Source organism: Ornithodoros turicata, chromosome 2 (genome assembly GCF_037126465.1).
Source record: "Ornithodoros turicata isolate Travis chromosome 2, ASM3712646v1, whole genome shotgun sequence".
Classification (NCBI taxonomy): domain Eukaryota; kingdom Metazoa; phylum Arthropoda; class Arachnida; order Ixodida; family Argasidae; genus Ornithodoros; species Ornithodoros turicata.
In genome coordinates this window covers 27,594,032-27,620,437 of record NC_088202.1, presented here as the reverse complement: position 1 = coordinate 27,620,437, position 26,406 = coordinate 27,594,032, and the positions used below count along the sequence as shown (strand labels likewise).

The window sequence follows — 26,406 nt, the reverse complement described above, 5'->3', positions numbered from 1 at the left end:
GAAAATAGTGATCCAAACATGGTCTGATGACATCACGAGCAGCTCCCATTTTTCAAATTTCCCACCCATATCACAAACCGACTCCGAAAACGCCACAAGTAACTTGGGAGCCACAACTCACAGTTTAGGGGGCTACAGTGGTCTTTTCAGTATCTGAGCTCCCGAACTTTGTGCGTGCATCATTTTCCTTGAATTATCTAAGTAACAATTGCTTGTATGCTATAGCAGTGGGTTCCTTGAACTCAGGTGCCATGATCACGGATCCCCCAAATAACCTACGTTGGGAAGCACTACTCTAAGCACTTGGAACATATAATTCATTTTCCTGTCAACAAATTTCCCAAAGTTATTTTTTCCAGGTGTGGCCAGTGTGGTTACAGGATGGATTGTTCGTGCAGACTCACCCTTCTATGCCGATGAGCTTCCTCCACATGATTGCTGACGTCTTGGTGGCTACAGACGAATTCATGTGATGTCTGGTTACAGCAGACCTCATCAGGCGACCTCGAGAGACTCTAGACTTGTCTTCGTGTGAGATCAGGGGACTCCAGGCGTCTTCAGGTGGCTTTTGGTGACTCCAGATGCCTGCAGGTGACTTGAGGTGTCCCCTGATGTCTTCAAGTGACCTCAGATGACTCCCGATGTCTTGACGTGGCTGCAGACGTCTTCAAGTGACTTCAAGTAACTTCAGATGACTCCAGATGTCTTCAAGTGACTACAGATGTCTTCAAGTGACTACAGATGTCTTGGGGTGTGGCTCTAAACGTCTCCAAGTGGCTTCAGACGTCTTCAGGTGACTTCAAGTGACTTCAGATGGCTCCAGATAGCTTGATGTAGCTTTAGGCGTCTTCAGATGACTTTGAGTGACTTCGGGTGACTCCAGATGTGTTCAAGTGACTTTAGGTGACTTCAGATGACTTCATGTGGCTCTAGACGTCTTCATTTGACTTCGAGTGACTTTAGGTGACTCGAGATGTTTTCAAGTGACTTCAAGTGTCTTCAGGTGACTCCAGACATCTTCCGGTTTCTTCATGTGACTTGTTACACACCTTCGTGTAATTGTACAGTACTAACATTGTTATATCTCGATCTTCACTACCAAGAGTTCCTTCTGCTTTTGTTTTTGTGTTGGAAAATAGTGATCCAAACATGGTCTGATGACATCACGAGCAGTTCCCATTTTTCAAATTTCCCACCCATATCACAAACCGACTCCGAAAACGCCACAAGTAACTTGGGAGCCACAACTCACAGTTTAGGGGGCTACAGTGGTCTTTTCAGTATCTGAGCTCCCGAACTTTGTGCGTGCATCATTTTCCTTGAATTATCTAAGTAACAATTGCTTGTATGCTATAGCAGTGGGTTCCTTGAACTCAGGTGCCATGATCACGGATCCCCCAAATAACCTACGTTGGGAAGCACTACTCTAAGCACTTGGAACATATAATTCATTTTCCTGTCAACAAATTTCCCAAAGTTATTTTTTCCAGGTGTGGCCAGTGTGGTTACAGGATGGATTGTTCGTGCAGACTCACCCTTCTATGCCGATGAGCTTCCTCCACATGATTGCTGACGTCTTGGTGGCTACAGACGAATTCATGTGATGTCTGGTTACAGCAGACCTCATCAGGCGACCTCGAGAGACTCTAGACTTGTCTTCGTGTGAGATCAGGGGACTCCAGGCGTCTTCAGGTGGCTTTTGGTGACTCCAGATGCCTGCAGGTGACTTGAGGTGCCCCTGATGTCTTCAAGTGACCTCAGATGACTCCCGATGTCTTGACGTGGCTGCAGACGTCTTCAAGTGACTTCAAGTAACTTCAGATGACTCCAGATGTCTTCAAGTGACTACAGATGTCTTCAAGTGACTACAGATGTCTTCAAGTGACTACAGATGTCTTGGGGTGTGGCTCTAAACGTCTCCAAGTGGCTTCAGACGTCTTCAGGTGACTTCAAGTGACTTCAGATGGCTCCAGATAGCTTGATGTAGCTTTAGGCGTCTTCAGATGACTTTGAGTGACTTCGGGTGACTCCAGATGTGTTCAAGTGACTTTAGGTGACTTCAGATGACTTCATGTGGCTCTAGACGTCTTCATTTGACTTCGAGTGACTTTAGGTGACTCGAGATGTTTTCAAGTGACTTCAAGTGTCTTCAGGTGACTCCAGACATCTTCCGGTTTCTTCATGTGACTTGTTACACACCTTCGTGTAATTGTACAGTACTAACATTGTTATATCTCGATCTTCACTACCAAGAGTTCCTTCTGCTTTTGTTTTTGTGTTGGAAAATAGTGATCCAAACATGGTCTGATGACATCACGAGCAGTTCCCATTTTTCAAATTTCCCACTCATATCACAAACCGACTCCGAAAACGCCACAAGTAACTTGGGAGCCACAACTCACAGTTTAGGGGGCTACAGTGGTCTTTTCAGTATCTGAGCTCCCGAACTTTGTGCGTGCATCATTTTCCTTGAATTATCTAAGTAACAATTGCTTGTATGCTATAGCAGTGGGTTCCTTGAACTCAGGTGCCATGATCACGGATCCCCCGAAAAACCTACGTTGGGAGCACTACTCTAAGCACTTGGAACATATAATTCATTTTCTTGTCAACAAATTTCCCAATGTTATTTTTCCAGGTGTGGACAGTGTGGTTCCAGGATGGATTGTTTGAGCAGGCTCAGCTTTCTATGCCGATGAGCTTCCTCGACATGATTGCTGACGTCTTGGTGACTACAGACGACTTCATGTGATGTCTGGTTACAGCAGACCTCTTCAGGCGACCTCGAGAGACTCTAGATGTGTCTTCGTGCGAGATCAGGGGAATCCAGGCATCTTCAGGTGGCTTTTGGTGACTCCAGATGCCTGCAGGTGACTTGAGGTGTCGCCTGATGTCTTCGAGTGACCTCAGATGACTCCCGATGTCTTGACGTGGCTGCAGACGTCTTCAAGTGACTTCAAGTAACTTCAAATGACTTCAGATAACTCCAGATCTCTTCAAGTGACTACAGATGTCTTGAGGTGACTCCAGATGTCTTGATGTGGCTCTAAACGTCTCCAAGGGGCTTCAAGCGACTTCAGACGTCTTGAGGTGACTTCAAGTGACTTCAGATGGCTCCAGATAGCTTGATGCGGCTTTAGACGTCTTCAGACGACTTTGATGACTTTGGGTGACTCCAGATGTCTTCAAGTGACTTTAGGTGACTTCAGATGACTTCATGTGGCTCAAGACGTCTTCATTTGACTTCGAGTAACTTTAGGTGACTTGAGATGTTTTCAAGTGAATTCAAGTAGCTTCAGGTGACTCCAGACATCTCCCGGTTTCTTCATGTGACTTGTTACACACCTTCGTGTAATTGTACAATACTAACCTTGTTATATCTCGAAGTTCACTACCAAGAGTTCCTTCTGCTTTTGTTTTTGTGTTGGAAAATAGTGATCCGAACATGGTCTGATGACATCACGAGCAGTTCCCATTTTTCAAATTTTCCACCCATATCACAAACTGACTCCGAATCCACCACAAGTAACATGGGAGCCGCAACTCACACTTTAGGGGGCTACAGTGGACTTGCCTTCAGTATCTGAGCTCCCGAACTTTGTACGTGCATCATTTTCCTTGAATTATTTAAGTAACAATTGCTTGTATGCTGTAGAAGTGGGTTCCTGGAACCCAGGTGCCATGATCACGGATCCCCCGAATAACCTACGTTGGGAAGCACTACTCTAAGCACTTGGAACATATAATTCATTTTCCTGTCAACAAATTTCCCAATGTTATTTTTTCCAGGTGTGGCCAGTGTGGTTCCAGGATGGATTGTTCGTGCAGGCCCAGCCTTCTATGCCGATGAGCCTCCTCGACATGATTGCTGACGTCTTGGTGACTACAGACGACTTCATGTGATGTCTGGTTACAGCAGACCTCATCAGGCGACCTCGAGAGACTCTAGATGTGTCTTCGTGTGAGATCAGGGGAATCCAGGCACCTTCAGGTGGCTTTTGGTGACTCCAGATGCCTGCAGGTGACTTGAGGTGTCCCCTGATGTCTTCGAGTGACCTCAGATGACTCCCGATGTCTTGACGTGGCTGCAGACGTCTTCAAGTGACTTCAAGTAACTTCAAATGACTTCAGATGACTCCAGATGTCTTCAAGCGACTACAGATGTCTTCAGGTGACTCCAGATGTCTTGGTGTGGCTCTAAACGTCTCCAAGTGGCTTCAAGCTACTTCAGACGTCTTCAGGTGACTTCAAGTGACTTCAGATGGCTCCAGATAGCTTGATGTGGCTTTAGACGTCTTCAAATGACTTTGAGTGACTTCGGGTGACTCCAGATGTCTTCAAGTGACTTTAGGTGACTTCAGATGACTTCATGTGGCTCTAGACGTCTTCATTTGACTTCGAGTAACTTTAGGTGACTCGAGATGTTTTCAAGTGACTTCAAGTGTCTTCAGGTGACTCCAGACATCTTCCGGTTTCTTCATCCCAGCAAACCAAAAACGTCGCAGAGACATCCTGTGAATATCTTCTAGTGGACATTTGGATATCCCAGTTACCTTCGCAGAGAGCTCATGGACGTCTGCTGTACATTGAGGAGACTATGCTTTCTGTAGCCAGTGCACGTTCCATGAATGTCCCACAAATAAAAAACTGGGATATTTGGATGTTCACCAGACATTCAACGATAAGCTCTATATTGATGCCAGACCTTTCATTATCGCCCCTTGCCCTTCATTTTCTTCCATTAATTTACATTATAAGCAGGTAAACACATACATAAACATTATACCAAAACTTTATTCATTGCAAACGACAAATACAGAGCTTGAAGGCAACGCTCAATAGTTTGCTGCATATAAAATTAACTTTCCTTAAGTACAAAATACACCATAAAAATAGCCATGTTTACAAAATGCAGCACAGCCTGCATTCTGCATACACACAGTTTATATCACAGTTAAAAATGAGCATATATGACTAGGACATTTCCGCTGCATAAAGCATGATGCAATGGAGCTCCGTTATATTGATATGATGCCATTAAAAACGAATGGTCTGCTGACGCACAAAGTAGTTAAAAAGTAAAACCCAAAAAGTAAAAATGAGTGATAAAATACAGTTGGAAGGACAGCATTGTTGTGTGTATACAGGGTGCTTCAGATAAACCGCAGCCTGGATAATTCAGAGAGAGCTGCAGGTATCAGGAAACTTACTTTCTTGCAGACATCGATGAAGCAGTGTCAATAAGCTACCAACATAATCTTGAAGTAGAAAATGGAAGAAAGGAGTGTCTTTTGCGGCTTCCCATGAAAGAATTACGTTAACCAAAGCCTATTAACTAATAAAAACAGACTGGAGTCTATCAGGTTTTTCCTTCCACAAAAAAGTATCATCTGCAGCTCCCAAGGCGTGATAGACTTCCCACTTGTCTGACTTGTACTTAAAAGCTTGGAGTTTTATTAAACTGATTTTCTATTTCTATCTAGTTAATGATTGTATGTAAATTAGTTTTGTGCTGTGAAGCTCATGGTCAGTGCCTCACGGATGCCTGCAAAAATAAGGTTTCTCGGCGCAGTCGTCTCTCAACCATCCAGCCCAGGGATTTAACTAGAACACCCTGTATATCGTGGCTTCTGCAGGTATATAACCCCCATCAAAAAAAAAGTATTGACTAGACTGGGATAGACTAGACTCGGCTGGCTGGATAACAATACAGAACAGGAAATCTTGCTTCTTTGCTGTGAAGCACAAGTCCTTGGGTGGGGTTACATTTCCTTTCCCATCTAGCTCCTGGGGTATACTCGACTTCTAGCACTTGTTCACACGGAGGCTGAAAGAAAAAAGAACAAATAATTATCATTGCTTTGAGTGGTATAAAAGAAACTGAGACAGACACAGCTTACGCTTTCCTGTGTCAGTCTCAGTCTCTCCACGTTTAAGTAACATCTCAAGTATATCAACATGCTGTACTTGCTCTTGCATTCTTGCATGAGACAGCAAGTGCTTTGTATTGCGAAAGCAGTTTTGCCCAGGCAGAAACACTGACTTTATTTTATTTATTAGCTTATTCATTTTTATTGTGTTTAGTCCCTGAAAGCTAGGTTCGACTTCCTTCCCCGTCCACACGTGTTCCTTACAAGGACAACTGTAGTGTGAGTATGGGTTATGGACATCTAGAAAATTGAAGTCAGGCAAATTTTACTTTGAGAACAGAAACAGAAGGCTGCGATACCAAAATGAATGAACGCAGTGTGAGTACAGAGATGGACAAACACACACAGCATTCATTCTGCCTGTTGTTACCCTGCAATTGTTCATTAGCGAACATTACAACCAACATATTTCATTGGCAAGGGTGCACTAATAAGTCTGCTAGAAAAATTGCATTTGCCCTATACATGGAAACAGTACAGAACCCAAAGCATAACCTCAAGTACTATTACACAGGAGACACCCCTTACGAAAGTGGTTACCTGGTTCCGATCCCTGTGCTCTCTTACACCTCTCTGAAGCATGTCTCAGCCACTCTTTGATTTCTGCTTCCACCTCGTATTTTGATGCCTTGGAAAACTTCTCCTGAGCTTGTAGTGCGCCTGTAGAAGAGTGTTATAGACGAAATAATGGCAGACGGCTCTATCACCTTCAGGATAGAATATACAAGCATACCATGATACATACGCATTATTAGGTGAGAGAACTTAAGTTCCACAAACTTCAGTTTGCCTTTACGGCCTTCCCAGCTGTACTGCTGTGCCAGCTCATTTGTGAAGGTGTGCGACAGAATCCTCCTCACGGCGGAACGTACAGAGCTTCCCCCTAGTGATGTGAGCTCTCTCACCTGCAAACAGACAAAATAAAGGAGGAGTGTTAGAATGGACAGATACTAACACAAGTGCTGAACAGCAGCACCAGACACACATATACAGCTATTATGCTGTACAGGAATTTGTCATATTTTGTGCAAGCTATATGGTTCGTCATACCATCTGACAGCACAGCATGTACTTATTCGTTACACGTTTGCCAATAATCACCATTTTGCTAGAGCATGGATTTAACTCATGCCTGTGAAAAGCCATTTCGAATTGTTACAAACCTGATTCTGTTGGTTGTTTGAGTGTAAGTAGAGAATCATTTATCTATATAGGGTGACAATATACAGACAACCATATTGCAAATAATAGGTTAAAGAAAAAAATCACTCACCGCCTGTTTTTCCTGCTCAGGAGTGAGTTCACTTTCGAATTTTTCAAGATCACTGACAGTATGAAGTGGTGATGACAGGAGTTGCGGGGTTTCTGAGAGGCTCTGTCGTACAGGAGCAAGACTTGAGACCAAGTCGACCAGTCGCTGCTGAACCATGCGTAGTAAATTTTGGTTCTTCAAGACTTGCTTCTGGAACTCTGGAAATAGTTCATTATGAATTATGAAACTATTATGACTTTTTCACAGATGGTTACCATAGTCTGGCATTGCACGTCCTTCTGGGCGTGAGGCCACACTGGACGTTGCTGAACTGCCTGCGTGTTGTAATAAGAGTATGTAGCAATGATTCAACCAGAACGATCTGATTACCATAAGGGTAATTACCGTAACGCGGTTCTTGTTGGCTGTCCTCAAATCTCGGTGGGTCAGTAACATATGGTAGCAATTCATCTGCAAAGTAAATAATCCATCATGGTGCGACACTGGTTACCAAAACGACACCTTTTTCTTGTATTTTTAATATTCTGCACTAATTTTTTGTCTCCCTTTATACACAGAAAGGTCTAAGTGTTACTTTCTACACAATCTCTACCAGCAACATTAGGACGTAGCTATATTTTCATAGCTTAAGGCCCATAGAAACGTTTGTGTGTCGTAACTCCTTTATTCTCTCTAATGGACTAGGAGCATACCAATTTCTATGTCTACGTCTGGTATCAGAGCTCTATCTATAGAAAATAAGTAACAACAATGCAAAACAGTGCACATGCTTTTGGTGGAAGTGAAATTGAAGCTGTGAGAAAATCTGTGTGTTTCACATCGGCCCTGGACACTTACCTGGTGAATTATCCTGATCGGAAAAATGAGTGAATGGGCTGCTGTCAGTTGGTCCTGCATTGAAGTAAACTGAATGCCTGTTTATGATGCACACATGTACCAAAACATGGCAGTGTGAACAGTTTCAAAGTAAAACAGAGTTATGGGAAGACTGAAGAAAGGAAAGAATCACCTGCTTGGTGATGAATGATATTGCTTCTTACAAAAGCTGAAGCAGAACTTTAACGATTAGGCTATTGAGGGCATTACTTAAGGGAGCACTGAGGTGACCCCCCAATTTTTTTTTCGTTCTCTGGTGCAGAATAAACGAATAAAATGGAGGTAACCTCCAGAGCAAGCGCGAGGGCACTGTTCCTGAAACCTTTGAAAAAGCCTTTTCCTCGTGAAAAGAGCCATCACAGAATGAGGAGATGTCGTGACGTACCGCGGCACAGCTCAAGCACGTATATAAGTTGTGTGCGGTGCGAAGAAAAAACAAAGAAACAAGGCACAGAGCCTCCACTATGTCGCGCGAGAATCGTGTCGGCAGTCTCCTGCTCACTCAGACTGCTTTTTTTTAAATTTGATTGCTCAGCTATAACGCATCGCAGGGAAAAATACTTTGCATGGTGACCCCTGGTGGACAGCTTGACAGATGAGGCAGGATTTTGAGCGACGTTAAATGTACCTCATTGCTCCTTTAACAGTCAGCAAAAATTACCACATTCTACCTGGGATAGCAGACGGTGTCCTTGCTTGACTATCGCGTGGAGTACTATGTCCTGATGAAGTATTACCTGTATTTGATCAAAATTAATGACATAATATTGAATAGCACAATTCAAATTCACTTACATCTTTCTTGGGCAGAATGGAATGTCTCATCCATTACAGTGCCACGTCTAGAACCTGGTTGATCTGCAGCCATATTTAACAGCAAAGACATATCTACTACCATGTCATATGCGATTGTTACCTCTGCTGTTCCTAGTCATTCCTGGTCGCTGCATCGCTTTACTGGCAGAACCCGTTGAAACCGGCCTCTCTATTTAAAAAAAAAACATGCTTGTCACGAGTGAAAACTACAAGTGGTAATCAAGACTGAAGAAGCAAATCAGTGAGGCACAGATTTATATTAAAGTGAAACATACGCTTTGGTTGGAAGCTCTCGGGTACCGGTGGGTAGTCCCCTTCATCACAGCTTTCAAATACTTTTGGTCGTCGCACTCTCTTTGCCGGAAGCTCAGTTCCAAGGTCCGAGGTGTACTCAGAGGCAGGCAGAACCTTTCTGGCATCCTTGTAGCACTCTGCGTACGAATCACACCAATATTCTAGCTGTTGCTTCTTTCCAGTCCTCAGTCATACTTACTGAAAATGCCCTTCACAACGACCTCCATGTCCTCACAGTTGTTTCCGGGTGGATATGCCTTCCTGATAAGCCTCTCAACTTTGTGTGTTGGCAACTTGGGCCATTTGCAACTGTTGCCAGAAAGCCATGAACACGGGACAACCTCTACTTCGTTCCGTGCAACAAAGTGCACAATAGCATACTGGGCCTGTGTGTTGAAGGTAGTGCACTTGAAGACACGAAGAAATGTATGAGAAGTACCCCTTACAATGACAGCATGCGCAAACGACAAATCCAAGAGTATGCCGCTTAGAATAGTGCCTGTCATGGCTCAACATGCTTGAAAAACGGTCTGACGGAGCTTCAGTGACACAACCGCCTGCATGTATACACTACAATAAATTGCCAGTCCTGCCCAGTCTAATGCAAATAAGATATGGTGGAGCCTCACTCAGATAGAAAAAGTAACACAAAGGGAGTGTTATTGAATGACTTCAGAAAATCACAGAGCATATTGCGACACGTTGGAACTATGACAGAAGAGGGATAAGTAAACAGCTGGGGTTGGCCTTTTATTTGTGACTGACCTTCACGCAGCTCAGGTCATCTGTGCGAAGAAAGAAGAAACAAACTATCTAGTCACCTCTAACTCTTTTCTCATCTTCTTTCTGCCGTAATCCCCCACAGCACAATGCGCTATCGGATTTTATGAAGTCGTCCATTCTTTGCCTTTAATACAGCGACTGCTTTACTGCAAATGTATTAGGGGCATAGCAACCATTTCAGAGTTGTACGTGAGACAAACGATCTTCTGCAGATTTTCAAGAGGCCAGGCCCTCAAGTCTGGTTCTTGAGTGACTACACGGATGCCAATTAGTGACGATGGAAATGGCTTTGAATAAAGGTCACGTATGCAAGTCAGCTCTTGTCCTATCACGCAGGGCTTGCCTGAAGAGCGGAACGTTGCGAAGTTTCTTACAGCTATCATTTCTGTGCCTACCATGCAATAGCTGTCAGGTCCTTTTATTGTGAGCACAAAGTTTGGTGCTCTCAGCATGCTATACTGTGGTTGACTGCACAGCTCAATGAGTGGACCACGATCGTGAATGTTGCTCAGGCCCAGTCTTTCCTTCCGTGGAAGAACCTTTAGGTCAGCATGTTCCTTCTCGCTGTAACGGTTGTATAGCTGACTCAGAGTCATCGCTGGCTTCCTTAGCTGCCTTTTGAGAGATTGCATGTTACTCTCAAACGGGTAGGCGCTAAATGAATCCAGGGTGCCCATGTTCTTTACATCGTCAGCCAAATGCAGCAAGCAGTGCACATTATAGGACACAAATGGGCACCCATAAATATCGGCAAATGTACTAACGAAGTGTGCTAAAAGTGCTGACGCATACTCATTTTGTGCACGACATAGGTCATCTCTTGACAAAATAGAGATGGCACAATGCAGTGTCACAAAGTTTTCAAAGACTGGTCTTGGAAGTACCCTCTCAAGAATTACTGGGCCGGTGTAAAGTAAGAAAAGTCTGAACTCGGTGGCCTTCCATCGGTCCACCTCATCCACGGCCCTTGGTTTGCGAGCAAATTCCCGAGGGATACACTTCTGCAAGCTTACAGCAGCCTCATTCATTGTGGCCCTTTGTGACGGTCCTAGACGGACATTCAATGGGCCTGATACCCAAAGCAAGATCATTTTCTTTGTAACACCTAAGGAAACTAAGTGCATTGAATCTAAAGGTGCTGTCTTAATCATGTCTATTGGGAGCTCTGTCATGATGGACCTTCTATGGTGATGGTCAGCGTCTGCTGGAGTCCTGAAGGTTTCGTCGGTTCTTAGGGACGATGTAGTTACAGCAAAATAAGACCTGCTCATGTCATAGCTGCCTTCATCTGTACACTTAGGACAACTGGAATGACCAGTGTGACCTTTGATCCCATACACATAGGCTCGTGCCGGAGCATCGCAAGTCATTGCACGAAAATTGGCTCTGACAACTGCCCCTTTCACAGCAATGCCATCCCGAAGAACGCAGGCTACTTCATCAACGAAATTCTTCAAATAATCATTTGCACACAGTGGCTTTCCACGTCCACAATATGCACCGATTACGAATGGCGGAACACTTGGCAGTGACTGAACCCTACATTGAATGGGCCACAATTCTGTTTTCGAACTTTTCGATAAAGGCAAACCATCAATGTTGAAAACTAGCTCTATACGCTGTGGCACATCATCTGCAGTATCCAGGATCTGCTTCAAGCGCTTAATTAAGCCAAAATGACAGTAGTGACCAGGAGGCATATCACTGGTGTTTTTGAAGCTTCTCCTTGGTGTCTGCAGTAGAGTTCGAGCGTCCTTCGGCAGAGCACGGCAGCAATCAAGCCTACGGAGTATCTTTAGGAGGTCACTTAGAGCAGTATGTGTGATATTTTCGCGGACAGCCCATGACCGCAAGAGGAGCGTAAGTTCAGAAGTACTTAAGCCCGTTTCCACTGAGCTCCCATCAGACGAACTGTGCGAGTTATTTGTCTCGGTACGGCGATGAATCTCCTGACGTTCAGTTGCATATGAAGCGCCAGCAGCAGCAGTAAAATCTGGCTCCCGTTCAACACTGCATGCGATGGGCGAAGTCTGCTCTTCGTCATCAGACGAACTTGGCAACTCGTTTTCGCTTTCATTTCGCCAATCAAGTACACCGACAGGCTCCTGTTCAGCGGGTCCAGTTAACTCACTGAGTACTTCGATCGTGGCACAAGCTTCTGCTGCTGCCTTCTGCCGCAGATACCGTTCATTTCTCCTCTGCATAGCTCACATCGAAATCGCAAAGCCTTCGCGTGTTCAGTTCAAGCCGTTGAAGCTGTAATTACGTTAGGCCTACTTTTGTTTCACACGCTGGGGCAAAGAAATAATGCTACGGAAGCCACGTAACTCAAACACAGACAGCTCCTTTAGCAAAGGAAAAGTATATTTACGGTGCTGGTTGTCGGCTTCATTTTGTGTTGTGGCGTAAAGGACGTTCTTCAAGGCATGGGAAGGAACAACGTCGCTCCACACGACGGAAACCACTCGCAAGAATCGGCGCCAAAAAAGTGAAAGTACAGTAGGCTTGGCTTGACTTGACACTTGACCACGGTCATCAGCGACCGCCACGACACCACCACTGAAGAATAGAGTGTATGTTCACCGGTATTCACGTACGCATGTACGTACGTCATTACCTGAGCACGAGCTTAAAGGAGACTAATATAAAACTTAATTCAGGCGCTTTTAGAACTTCAAATGATGGGAAGGTTTGCAAAAATGACGTAGCTTAAGATCACCTTGATTAGCAAGCGAATCATAGTGTCATCGTCACAAGCAGTATGGCCGATGTTTGTATATTGGTATATTTGTATATGTGTATCCCTTTCAGTCTTCAGTTTATGGAAGTTCAAGCTTTATAAATCGATCTTCTGATGGCATCTGGCAAGCACACAGGAGATACTTTGAAAAACCAGGCAGTGTGCGATCCTCATCCGTGTTGCTGCAGTATTTCTGCATTTACTGTGTTCACTGCCGTTGGGAGCAGACAAAAGAGAGAGAGAAAAAAAAGCGCGTAGCTGAAATCCTACTCGTCTCTCAGTTATGTTTCATTGTGTTCCGTCTTGCAACCTGGCAGTTCTAGTCTCTGGGTGTTATCGCGGCTGCATTTGACTGCACACTCACTTGAGAGAGATGCGACTGAATCTAATTTATGAGAAAAATCGGAAGGTAACAGCTTGCGCGCATTTCGTCAATGTAGTTCAACCCTCCTGGAAGAGATTCGTACGACGGGCTGCTTTTAGGACGATACATGAGGGCTTTAACTATAGTTGCATGTGATAAGACGATGACTTTTTGTTGCTCTGAGATAAGCCTACGAGCTGCTCATTCTGTGAGCTCTCATTTAGAAGTGTATTTAGGATTAATTAAATAATTTCCATTGTGCTTTGGACTATTTTTGTCAGTTGCATGCAGTTCACATCATAATCAGGATCATGCTGTTCCGTTGCTCTCCGCCGGTTGGTTATGGGGGTCTTCAACATTAATCTCTCAGTGGTGATTTACTTAATGCATTCATGTATATACGTACAAACTAGGAAAGCAACCATTTTATTGCAGCTTTATTAGAGCGCATCATCAAAATTCTCACTATGCATCTTATCTTTCAGTCTCTTAGATCTCGGCGTCCAAAAAAAACTTCACATAAAGCATGTCATTGACAGGCAGCAGCGCCTTCTAAAAAGCGTTACCTTTGGGAGTCCTTGGCCATTCATACTATTTAGCAGATGTTTCGCAATGTTCATTGACCACAAAGCTCGAATTAGGACGGCACTTAACACATTTTTCCCCCATAATATTTTCTGTGGTATCGAGCGAGTACACACAGGAATAATTATGCTTTTCAGCATTATTCTTTTGTTTGCTTATTCGTACACAAAAAAAGAACATTGCTGTGTATCAGAAAAATATTATTGTAGTATAGTGTAGCCAGAAAAATATTTTGGTGAATGGTTCAACAAGAACTTTACATGAGAAGGGAGGAATATCTCATTTCCCTCTGAATGCACTACCAAAGGTACTGTTTCAGGGGGGAGGGGTTGAACACCTCCATTGCTGTGTATGAAATTATGAAGTTCATTTGAGTACTTCACTCAAATCTAAGGATGTCTGTTTGATTGAATCTCCACCTATAACAAGATTTTTTCATGTCTCACTGACTTATGACAAGGAGGGTTTACTTAAAGATGACCGTCTCTTACCCTTTTACCAATTGCAGCTTTTTATACATTCATGACATATGCTCATGCATTTGTCTATCCAGCGTGTGCTGTCGGTGTACAACTCCTTTCAGGTTCCACGATGCGGAACAAATATAATTTGTGGTTTTACATCATGACATGACTGGTACCAAACAGTAAGTAATGAGCAAAAGCCAAAAGTAATGAGCACTGAACTTAGCACACTGCTAGAACATTGAAGTTGTTGCTCATGTTAAAACTTTGCAGCAATACAAATAATTTCCTGCATATATAAAAAAGATGGAGTCTCGCACAAAATAATTTTTCTACTTATTTTATCCACATATTAAAAAGAACGAAGTGCAGATATTATAGCTCAAATTTTAGATAGGAGAAAAAATAATTATTGCATTGCACTGCAGGCTCATAATGTACAGCATTTTTTAGGAATATATTTGAAATATTTTAGTTTGCAATTCACAATTTGAAAAATTGTCAGTTGACTGAAAACTATATTTCTCTAAGCTTGTCCGAAATTTAACATCCATGGGACGTCCACGTGACGTATAACATGAGATCAATATTAATGTTACCTTTTGGATATATACAGGATATCTCCAGGACATATAAAATGAGACAAATTCGAATGTGACTTTTTGGATATGAATGTGACGTCCATATGACGGCCACGATATCTGTGACATGTGAGACCAATGTAGGATGTCATATGGAGATATCTGGTTTACTGGGATGTGACTTGTTACACACCTTCGTGTAATTGTACAGTACTAACATTGTTATATCTCGATGTTCACTACCAAGAGTTGCTTCTGGTTTTGTTTTTGTTTTGGAAAATAGTGATCCGAACATGGTCTGATGACATCACAAGCAGTTCCCATTTTTCAAATTTCCAACCCATATCACAAACCGACTCCGAATCCGCCACAAGTAACATGGGAGCCGCAACTCACAGTTTAGGGGGCTACAGTGGTCTTGCGTTCAGTATCTGAGCTCCCGAACTTTGTACGTGCATCATTTTCCTTGAATTATTTAAGTAACAATTGCTTGTATGCTATAGCAGACATCAAATAACTTCAGGTGACTCCAGATGTCTTCATGTGGCTCTAGACGTCTCCAAGTGGCTTCAGACGCCTTCATGTGACTTCAAGCGACTTCACGTTACTTGAGGTGTCTTGACGTGGCTCTAGATGTCTTCGAGTGACTTCAGGTGACTCCAGATGGCTTCAAATGCCCCAGGCGACTTCAGGTGACCCCAGACATTTTCCGGTGACTTGTTACGGACCTTCGTGTAATCGTACGATACTAACCTTCCTTGTTAGATCACAAAGTTCATTACCAGGAGTTCCTTCTGTTTGTTGTTGTATGCAGAAAATGGTGGCTCGAACAATGTATGATGACATCATGTGCTATTCCCCTTTCGAAATTTGCTAGCCATATCACGAACGCACTCCGAATCTGCCACAAGTAAATTGCAAGTGGTAACTCGCAGTTTAGCGAGCTACATTTGTCTTTCCTACAGTATCTGAGCTCTACAACTTTGTACGTGAATCGTGATCCTTTAATTATTGAAGTAACAGTTTCCTCTATGATGTAGCAGTGTGTTCCTTGAACTCAGGTGCCATGATTGCGGATCCCTCTGAATAACCTACGCTGAGAAGCACTGTTCTAAGCACCTAAGCACTTAGAAGATATAATTCATTTTCCTGTCAACAAATTTCCCAATGTTATTTGTTTCTAGGTGTGGGCACCGTGGTTCCAGGATGGATTGTTCGTGCTGACTCAGCCTTCTGTGCAGGTCAGGTTCCTTGGCTTGACTGGTGATGCCTCGCTGACTTCAGATGATTTCATGTGGCTCTAGACGTCTCCAAGTGACTTCAAGTGATCCAGACGTCTTCAAGTGACTTCAGGTAACTTTAGACGACTTCATGTGGCTCTAGACGTCGTGAGGTGACTTTGAGTAACTTCAGGTGACTCCAGATGTCTTCCAGTGACTACAGGAGACTTCAGATGACCCCAGAGGTCTTCCGCTTTCTTCAGGTGACTAGTTACAGACCTTCATGTAATTGTACGGTACTAACCTTGTTCGTTAAATCGCAGAGTTCATTACCAGGAGTACCTTCTGTTTTTTTGTTGTGTGCAGAAAATAGTGGGTCGAACATAGTCTGATGACATCATGTGCTGTTCCCCCTTTTCAAATATGCTAGCCATATCACAAACCCACTCCGAATCTGCGATAAGTAACTTGGGAGTCGCAACCCACAGTTTAGAGAGCAACAGTAGTCTTACCTGCAGTATCTGAGCTCTTGAACTTTCTACGTGCATCATTATGCCTGAATTATTAAGTAACAGTTGCCCCTATGCCGTAGCAGTGGATTCCTTGAACTCCGGTGCCATGATCACGGATCCCCTCGAATAACCTACGTTGAGAAGTACTGCTCGAAGAACTTGGAACATATAACTCATTTTCCTGTCAACAAATTTCCCAATGTTATTTTTTCTAGTTGTGGCCAGTGTGGTTCCAGGATGAATTGTTCGTGCAGACTCAGCCTTCTATGCCGATGAGCTTCCTCGATATGACTGCTGACGTCTTTGTGACTACAGACGACTTCATGTGATGTCTGGTTACAGCAGACCTCATCAGGTGACCTCGAGAGACTCTAGATGTGTCTTCGTGTGAGATCAGGGGACTCGAGGCGTCTTCAGGTGGCTTTTGGTGACTCCAGATGCCTGCAGGTGACTTGAGGTGTCCCCTGATGTCTTCAAGTGACCTCAGATGACTCCCGATGTCTTGACGTGGCTGCAGACGTCTTCAAGTGACTTCAAGTAACTTCAAATGAATCCAGATGTCTTCAAGTGACTTCAAATGACTTCAGGTGACTACAGATGTCTTGAGGTGACTCCAGATGTCTTTGTGTGGCTCTAAACGTCTCCAAGTGGCTTCAAGCGACTTCAGACGTCTTGAGGTGACTTCAAGTGACTTCAGATGGCTCCAGATAGCTTGATGTGGCTTTAGACGTCTTCAGATGACTTTGAGTTACTTCGCGTGACTCGAGATGTCTTCAAGTGACTTTAGGTGACTTCAGATGACTTCATGTGGCTCTAGATGTCTTCATTTGACTTCGAGTGACTTTAGGTGACTCGAGATGTTTTCAAGTGACTTCAGGTGACCCCAGACATCTTCGGGTTTCTTCATGCGACTTGTTACACACCTTCGTGTAATTGTACAGTACTAACATTGTTATATCTCGATATTCACTACCAAGAGTTCCTTCTGCTTTTGTTTTTGTGTTGGAAAATAGTGATCCGAACATGGTCTGATGACATCACGAGGACTTCCTATCTTCTTCAGCACAGTCTTCTCAGGAGATAATCTGCAACCAGTCTCGTGGGACTATCTCACTAAACTGTTGATTATTAACTGTAGTTGACACTCGCATATAGCCAGGTTAGATTAGGAATAAGACATCTGAATGTCATCTACATATAGTGAATATGTGACTGATGGCGGTATGGCATTTGCTACAGAGTTCATCATTACAATTAAAAGTGTAACACTTAAAAGGGGTCGCTGAGAAACACCGTTTTCCTGGTTGAAAGGACGTGATACAGCATTGCCCGTCTGAACTCTGAAACCTCGGAAAACTCGGAGGAAACCCTCAATGCTGCGTAGAAGACGACTGCGTATTCCAAAAGAATAGGGGTCATTCAGGATTCCATATCGCCATGCAGTGTCGTAAGCCTTTTATAAATCGGGAAAGACAGGCAAACAATGTTGCTTCCTGCCCGAAGGCTTCCCTTATAGTTGTCTCTAACCGAACGAGATGATCGACGGTTGAGCACGCAGCTCGGAAACCACACTGGTACTGGCTGAGGCACTGATTTTCCTCAAGGTAATATACTAGGCGTTTGTTTACCATCCTCTCAAAAGCCTTCCCTAGACAACTTGTGAGAGCTATTGGCTAGTAGCTAGTGGGACAGGAAGGATCCTTCCCCGTTTTCAAAAATGGGATTATTATTGCTGCTTTCCAGTGTGAAGGAAAACGACCCTCCTTCCATACCAAGTTGAAGAAGTCAAGTAAACCTTCCTTTGATGCTTCAGATAAGTGCTGCAACATAGCACACGTAATGCGATCTGGACCTGGTGCTGTTTGTTTACATGATAATAATGCTCACGACAATTCTACCATGGTGAAAGGTTCATTAAACGAACACAGCTGTCACCAGTGTTATTATTTATGCTCTGTTTCTCAGCAGCTTCCTTGATTTTCAAAAACTACTATTATCCAAGGAGCTTGGTACACTTTGAAAATGTTCACCAAGTGCGTTGGCCTGTTCATCGAGGCTCTCACAGACAGCACCGTTGACCTGTAATAGGGGAATGAAAAAGTTGGCATAATCACCATTGATTTTCTTCAATCTGTCGCACACAAACTTGGATGGTGTACTAAAATTTAAGGATGATATAAAGCTTTCCCAAGACTCGCGCTTAGCTTTCGAATGAACTCACTATGCTTTTGCTCTGGCTTTTTTAAATGGAATCAGGTTTGATGAAGTCGGGTAACTTCTGAATATGCCCCATGCTCGATTTTGTTCTTTTCTGGTAGTTTGACATTCCTCTGTCCACCAGGGTTTTGGCCGCTTCAGGAGGCGACCGGAAGTTTGTAGGATAGACTCGGTGGCAGAGCTAATTATAGTGTTTGTGATAAGGGCATTTGCTTCGTCAACTCCCAGTTCGTGAAAGCTCGAAGTCAAGATATGTGCTTTTTCTTGAAAGAGGTTCCAGTTCGCCTCTGACGATTTCCACCTGGGCGGACGCGTTATTGGGTGGTTGGCTTAACCTTAAGACTATTGGAAAATGATCACTGCCATGAGGGTTGCTTACAACTGCCCACCTGACGCTTTGGAACAAGGATGGGCAACAAAAGGAAAGATCAATGGCTGAGAAAGACTGTGAGGCACTACTGACATATGTCGCAGCTCCTCTATTGAGAAGGCACAATTGTCTTGAAAGTAGTATCCTTTCTATCATTTTGCCACGCCCGTCAGTTTTCCTGCTGCCCTACAGGAAGTTATGGGCGTTGAAATCTCCAAGTGAAAGAAAACGTGGTGGGAGTTCATCTATTAAACTTTCTAGAGTGTTTCGATCTACCACAGCCGATGGTGGTAGGTATAAGGAACAAACAGTTAGGACCCCATGAGGACATATTTGGATGGCAACTGCTTCGAGTGTTGTTTTCAGTGGGAATTGTTTTGAAGGTAGGGTTTTCGATGTAAGAATAGCGACACCTCCTGATGTACGTGTTCCGTCAGCACGATCTTTTCTAAACAAGTTCCATCGCCTGAGTGTATGTGCCTGCTGCGGATTCAGATAGGTCTGCTGTATTGCGGAACAGAACACATCATACCTATCTGCAAGATCATTGATGTCGTCAAGATTCGTGAGAAGCCCTCGACAATTCCACTGCAGAATCGCCACAAAGCAGAGAGAAAAAGAGATATGTGTGACACGTGTCCGCATTATGGTGAAGAGTGTGCTGTTCAAATAAGCTTGCATTATTTCTTTTTTGGGGCCATTATAGGTTGTCTAGGAGTTTTTTTCCCAGCAGCCGCTAGTTCCTTTGGCGATATGTCGGGGACTGAGGCACTCCCCGATAGACTGCGTTTTGGTTGTCTTTTAGACTGGGAGCTCGCGCTCGTGAATGAGCTTTGCGAGCTTGCATCGTCATCGCACTCCATAGAAGTCATTTCCATGGGTGGCGATGACAAAAGTGGTGTCGATCACGGTGACGCCACAGAAGTAAGTGGAGTTGGGGGTGGATCTTCCACTCCCCTGTTTTCCTGTTTGTCCAGTAATGTGCTTGTGTGTGCTTCAGTCTGTGTGTGTTTGGTGGCCATTTGTGGCTTTCCTTTGACTGTCGCTGCGAAAGATTTCTCGAAGAAGTATGGCGATACCGTTTTTCTTGCTTCCGGATAACTGATGTTTTGTGTGACCTTGACATGTAGAATCACCTTTTCATACTTCCACTTTGAACAGGATCTTGAATATGAGGGGTGTTCACCGGAGCAATTGACGCAGCGGTCAGCACCCTTGCATTCCTTTGTGTTGTGGCCTGCCTGACCAAATCTTGCACAACAGGGATAACCTCGGCATGCATCAGCCGCATTACCGTATCGATTGCAACGGAAGCAGTGCAAAGGATTCGGGATGTACGGCCGCACATCCGCCGAGACATATCCTACTTTTAACTTATCAGGTAATGTAGGTTTGTCATGGTTAGTACGATGTTCCTTGTGATGATATAAGTACTCACCATTCTTACGGATCTTAATTTTGCGCACATCTATCACGTCCTGATCTTTCAAGTTTTCAAGGATTTCTTCTACAGGTACGTCCATCAGCTCTCAAACTGAGATGACCCCCCTGCAAGTGTTCAATGTTTTGTGGAGGGAAGCTGAAATCTTCTTTCCCATTATCTCATGTGCGTTTAGAATGTGTTCGCAGTCTTTTTCATTTGTGCATTTTAGAAGCAGGTCACCAGATCGTATACGTTTGATTTCAGTAACGTTCTTAGACAGTGATGCCACCGCTTTCTCAATGAAAAAGGGTGACATTTTCCCTAGTAGTACGCTTTTATCTTTGTCTGTGTCTGAGGAAGTCAGTACGATGTACTTAGAGTTGAACTGTTTTGTTACAGTCCTTAAGACTTCAGTCCGTGGTCGCTTCGCGGCCACGATCTCAGTTGAAAAAGAAAATCTACCCATTCAGGTTTAATCAAATGAGTATTCCTAGAAGTCACCCGTATTTCATACTCATACATACGGCAAGGTCCCGGAGTTTGACAACCCATCAGCCGGGGCTTGACAAAGACCCCGACTGCCACCGTTCAAGGCTTCTACCATTCACCTTAAATCCCCTGGGCATGGTACGGATAACACCTGGGGACTGCGGGCTGGGGTCCGTGGTGGCGCCACTCACCAAACAACAGTGCACGCTGATGCCCCCTGCGGGGCTGAAGTGAACTGAACTGAGCTGAAGTCACTTTTGAGCTGAAGGCACTTTCGAGACGTCTGGATCAGCTGAAGTTAGGCGAAGACGTCTGAAGTCATCTAAGCACGTCTGGTGTCATTTGAAGTCACCTGAAGACATCTGGAGCCACCTGAAGACGTCTGGAGTCACCTGAAGTCACTTGAGGACGTCTTGAGTCAGCTGGAACCACCTGACGACGTCTCGATTCATCTGAAGTCACATGGAGGCGCCTGAAGTCACCTGAAGACGCTGCAGTTGATGCACAGCATTGAGGCAGAAGTTGCTGACATTTACGTCAGTAATGCAGTTATAACGATACTTGTACAGACATTGTAGCTCCAGTACCCATTTTCCCCAACACCCCCACTCTACAATGTCGTCACAATGTGGGTTTACAATGAGGCCTGACTTAGATAGAGTAAAGTTGCAATGCAGCTTCCCCACTGTGTCCAGAAACATTTCTTGTGCATTAATTGTCGTCATGCCTGACACCCCAGGAAATTAGTGCAGACACATTTTGCTCATGCTTGTACCCCCGTCTGACGTGTCTCCGTTTTCTTTTCTTGTTCTTTTTTTTGTTGGTTTTGCCAGTGGATCATTTCAAATCATTCTAGTCGCGAAGGTGACGTGTACACTGTTGTGAAGATGATGAGGAGCTACGGAAGATGATGAGCAACGCGCCCCGCGCGCATGCCCCTTGCCGCAGAATAAACTAGTCACTGACCCGTGAACACGTATCTGCTTCCTTCGCGCTAACATAATTGGTGGAGGTGCAACGCGACCTATGCGCATTCTGTATCATTCTGCCATTAAACGCACAACATCGTCACGACGCTATGCTGCCTAACAACACATAAACAATCTGCTTCAAAAGGGCTCACATTGGTCTTGCCTCAATGTCGTCCTACCACGTAAAGTATCCAGCAACAGCGAAAGGAAAGCAAAAAACAAGACTGAGGTTATACGCGATTGCTGCCTCTCCTGAAGTGATTGGAGCAGTTGACCCCAAACATATAGCCATACGGCCAGTGGGTGGTTCCATAGCAGAGCTGCTCGGAAACAGAAAGTGCTATTTTTCTAATAATTTGTTTATTTGAGTTTTTTTGGCACAAAAGCTACTAGGGCTATAATGCGGCAAACAACAAGGTAATGTGATCAACCTAGTTAAAACTTGAAATGCTCATATTGAAACAACTTCGGTGAGTGGTGGCTTAAAAAACATGAAAGGGTAAGAAAAGAGCTCATTGTAAATTCACAGTTCATTAAGATATCCAATGTTCTTTAAAAAATTATATACTCCAGTAAAAGGAACAATAGCCTCATCACCCGGCAGAAGAGCTGGATGAAGAGGTGATGTTGATGATGATGATAACTGGGAGTTTAGTGGCGCAACGACAACAAAGACCATAATGCGCCAAAACTTTGATGTGTAAAATAAATTTAATTTAAAAATATACCGATTGTTTTAAAAGGATAAAAAATGTATTCAAATATGCAAAGGGTGTGTAAATAACTGCACAAGAAGAGAACTGAGACACTACAACTCATTAATGATCCCTATATCTCTAAAAAACTTAGACATTCTCAAAAGGAACGAGAGTCTCATCACCCTGCAGCAATGCTGGATGGAGAGGTACACAGCGTTCATAGAGAAAAGAAAAATGGCGTTGCCGATGTACCTCGAGGAAAGGTGATGATGATGATGATGATGATGATTGGTGTTTTATTGGCGCAGCGATAACTTCGACCATAATGCGCCAATACAGTGATTAAAACCATTAACGATGTAAGAGAAAATGATTCAGTGATTGATTAAAAAAGGATGTAAGGGTTCAGTTAAAACTACCGCATAAAAGAAAGCTATAAAGCTACAAGGCATTTAAAAAACCAATAGTTTGAACGAAGTTAAAAACACGTTCAAATGATGCAAAAGCTCCGTCCCCCAGTAAAAGGGATGGATGGAGAGGTAAATAGTACTTGTAAAACTCATGAAAAAAGACGGTGCCGGTGAGCTTCGTACGATGGACATGTGATGAGGACATGGAGGACGGAGCTGTGCACGCCGCACCGTGTGCAAAGCTGGGTATCCTCTCTACGGAGGAGGTGACCGTGTGTCAAATGGGTGTGCCCGATCCTAAGCCTTGCGGAAATAACTTCATGCAGGCGATTGTCAAAAACATTTGTTGATTTCCCTATCGTGGGCTTAACCAGGTGAAGCTTGTTGCTGTGTAGTATATCCCAGTGCTGCTGCCATTTGCTATTTATTGTCCTCATAAGTGTAGGTTGGAGGTCTTGGGAGGGTACATCAAAAGGATTCACTTCAGATGAAAGAGAAGCTGTAGCTGTATCGGCGAGTTCATTCCCGGGTATACCCACATGACTGGGTACTCAGCAGAATGTTAAAGACAGACACTTTTTAATTACCTTACCAGCAAGGAACTGTGCCTTCTGCACAAGGAGGTTTTTGGACATCACTATGTTCCCTATTGCTTGAATAGAGCTCAGAGAATATGTGTAAATGACTGATGACTTGGTGTGACTTTCTAAGATGTAGTTCAATGCGAGGATTATTCCGTATAATTCCTCATTAAAAACTGAGAGCATTTGAGGTAGACGATATGATTGTGTGAGTCCAGCGGTTACCATTGCACATAATACTGAGGTGGGTGTTTTGGAACCGTCAGTGTAAAAAGCTCTGTGTTGCCCAGGACTTTCTTTAAGGGACTCAAACTCCTGCTGGAGCACCACAGGTGGTGTGTCCTGTTTCTTGAACATAGTCAGAGAGCTATTAAAACATGGGGGAGATTGCCACGGCGGGACCTGTGGGCTAGCCTGTACTATGGTGAAATGATTATGTGAGAAATTGTAATCCTCACATGCCTGAAAAACCCGCATGCTAAATGGGGGAACAACGCTGGGCTTATTAAGAAAGAGCTGCTTGAAGCGTGTGCCTTCAACACAGGAAATGGCTGGGTTATTGGGATACCCTCTTACCCTGAAAGAATATATCTCAGGATCAGAATATATATTCAAGAATATATATATATAGATATAAGCAGGAAAAATCAGAAGACGACAAAGAGCTTACAGGAAAACACAAAGGGGAGTTTATTAACACATATAGGGATAGGGGTCGACGTTTCGGCAGTCAGCGCTGCCTTCGACGGGACTTCGATGAGTCCCGTCGAAGGCAGCGCTGACTGCCGAAACGTCGACCCCTATCCCTATATGTGTTAATAAACTCCCCTTTGTGTTTTCCTGTAAGCTCTTTGTCGTCTTCTGATTTTTCCTGCTTATTTCATTCTCGTGGTCAACCGCCCTCCTAAGCTTCTAATCTATATATAGATATATATAGAGAGAGAATATATATATAAGTATATTCAGAATATATATTCAAGCAGACATATCTCAGATCAAACTATCGAACGCCACCAACGCAACCCACGCAAGAATGATCGTAGTTCTCGTAGGCCAAATATTATTTTCTATGCGATCCCTGACATAGCCAGCGAGACCGTGACTCAGTCTCAGTCATAGGTTATTGATGTATGTAATACAAAGTAAGGCATGCAGTGTGCGCCCTCTGATTTCGAGCGTGTTCACCGCATAGGCACATCCCGTACGAATAAGACTCGGCCGATTATCGCAAAGTTCTGTTCCTTCAAGCTTAAAGATCAGGTACTAACGTGTAGTAAAGCGCTTAAGGGTACCGACTTAAGCATCTCGAACGATTTCTCTAGTGCCACGCGACTCGCCCGCCGCAAACTGGTCGACTTTGGCAAAAATCAGTCACAGCCCTTTTAAGCTCAGGTATGACAAGCTATTCATCGGTTCGAAGTGCTACCAATACAACCACGATGAATCCCATGTTAAAGAATTACCGGCGTAGCTACAAGGTGTGAGTGGTGTATCACCTGTTGTTAATAGTAGATCAGTGTCTTCGCTTTCCGTGGTTTTTATGAACATTAGGAGTGTTATTCCAAAACTTGACGCTTTATGTAGTGTTTTGTACGACTGTTCCTCGGATATCGTCATCTTAACAGAGACCTGGTTGTCACCTGATATACACGATATAGAGATGAACACTTGCTTTGGCGACTATCATGTATTTAGATGTGATAGGCAAGTAAAGAAAGGAGGTGGTGTACTGATCGCCGTTAAAAAGCACTTGTCCGCTACCTCTATTCATGTTGATACTGAAATTGAAACATGTTGGGTGTCGCTGTCCCATACCTACCCTGACTTTGTCATTGGTGTGTGTTACCGCCCACCCAATTGCTCTGCTTTGTTTGTCCAATATTTGCATGACATTTTAGCATTCGTCAGCAATAAGCATCCAAAAAGTCATGTTCTTCTGCTTGGTGATTTCAATTACCCGCATATAGATTGGACAAACCTGAGTACCCCCTCATCTCCGGATGCTAGAGCTCTTATCGACCTTTCGTTAACTTTTAATTTAGAGCAACTTGTATCTGTACCAACTAGAAGCTGTTTCAACCGAATTCATACTTGACCTTGTTTTTGCCTCGCATCCAGAGGACGTTACCTCCTGTTTACCTGTTTGCCTCGCATCCTGGACGTTACCTGTTTTTGATGGGTTAAGTGACCATAAGATTGAACATTTCATGTTACCGTCAGCCTCATCCATCCACGATAATAACATTGTCACCAAAACTATTCGAGACTATAAACGCGCCAATTTTGACGCGATTAACGCCGGTCTACGAACATTTCATAATGAGTTTGTTTTGTGTTTTCACAAGCGATCTGTTGACGAAAACTGGTGTCTTTTTCGCGACACCCTCAACCGGCTTGTCGACTTGCATGTTCCCAAGTTACACATAATAACTCACAAAAGGGCACCTTGGTTTAGGAAAGAATTAAAAGCCCTTCGTAACAAAAAGAAGCGATTATTTAAGAAGGCCAAGGCCTCAACTGCTCTTGACCACTGGAACGAATATCACGAGTGCGCTCGCTCTTACAAATGTGCACTAAAAAAAGCCAAAAACAAATACTTCCGCCAGGATTCACCATCGCTCCTTATTCACAACCCAAGGAGATTCTGGAATGAGATATCTCCTGTTAAGGACAACGCCATCGGTTTGTCCGACTCCGATGGGAATCCAATACCCCCGAACGAGTGTGCTTCACTATTTGCTGCACATTTTTCCTGTCTTCACTATAAGCCATAAGGACCATACTACGTACACACCTCAAGAAGTATGCG

General features: G+C 43.8%; 1 long non-coding RNA gene across 1 annotated transcript; it reads right to left on the bottom strand.

Annotated features, from left to right (window-relative positions):
• Positions 1-9,239: 9,239 nt before the first annotated feature.
• Positions 9,240-12,428, bottom strand: LOC135383262 (uncharacterized). Its single transcript, XR_010419776.1, has 3 exons — positions 12,344-12,428; positions 9,389-9,575; positions 9,240-9,326 (listed from the first exon to the last, which is right to left on the bottom strand). It is a non-coding gene; the product is annotated as an uncharacterized LOC135383262 (long non-coding RNA).
• Positions 12,429-26,406: the final 13,978 nt, after the last annotated feature.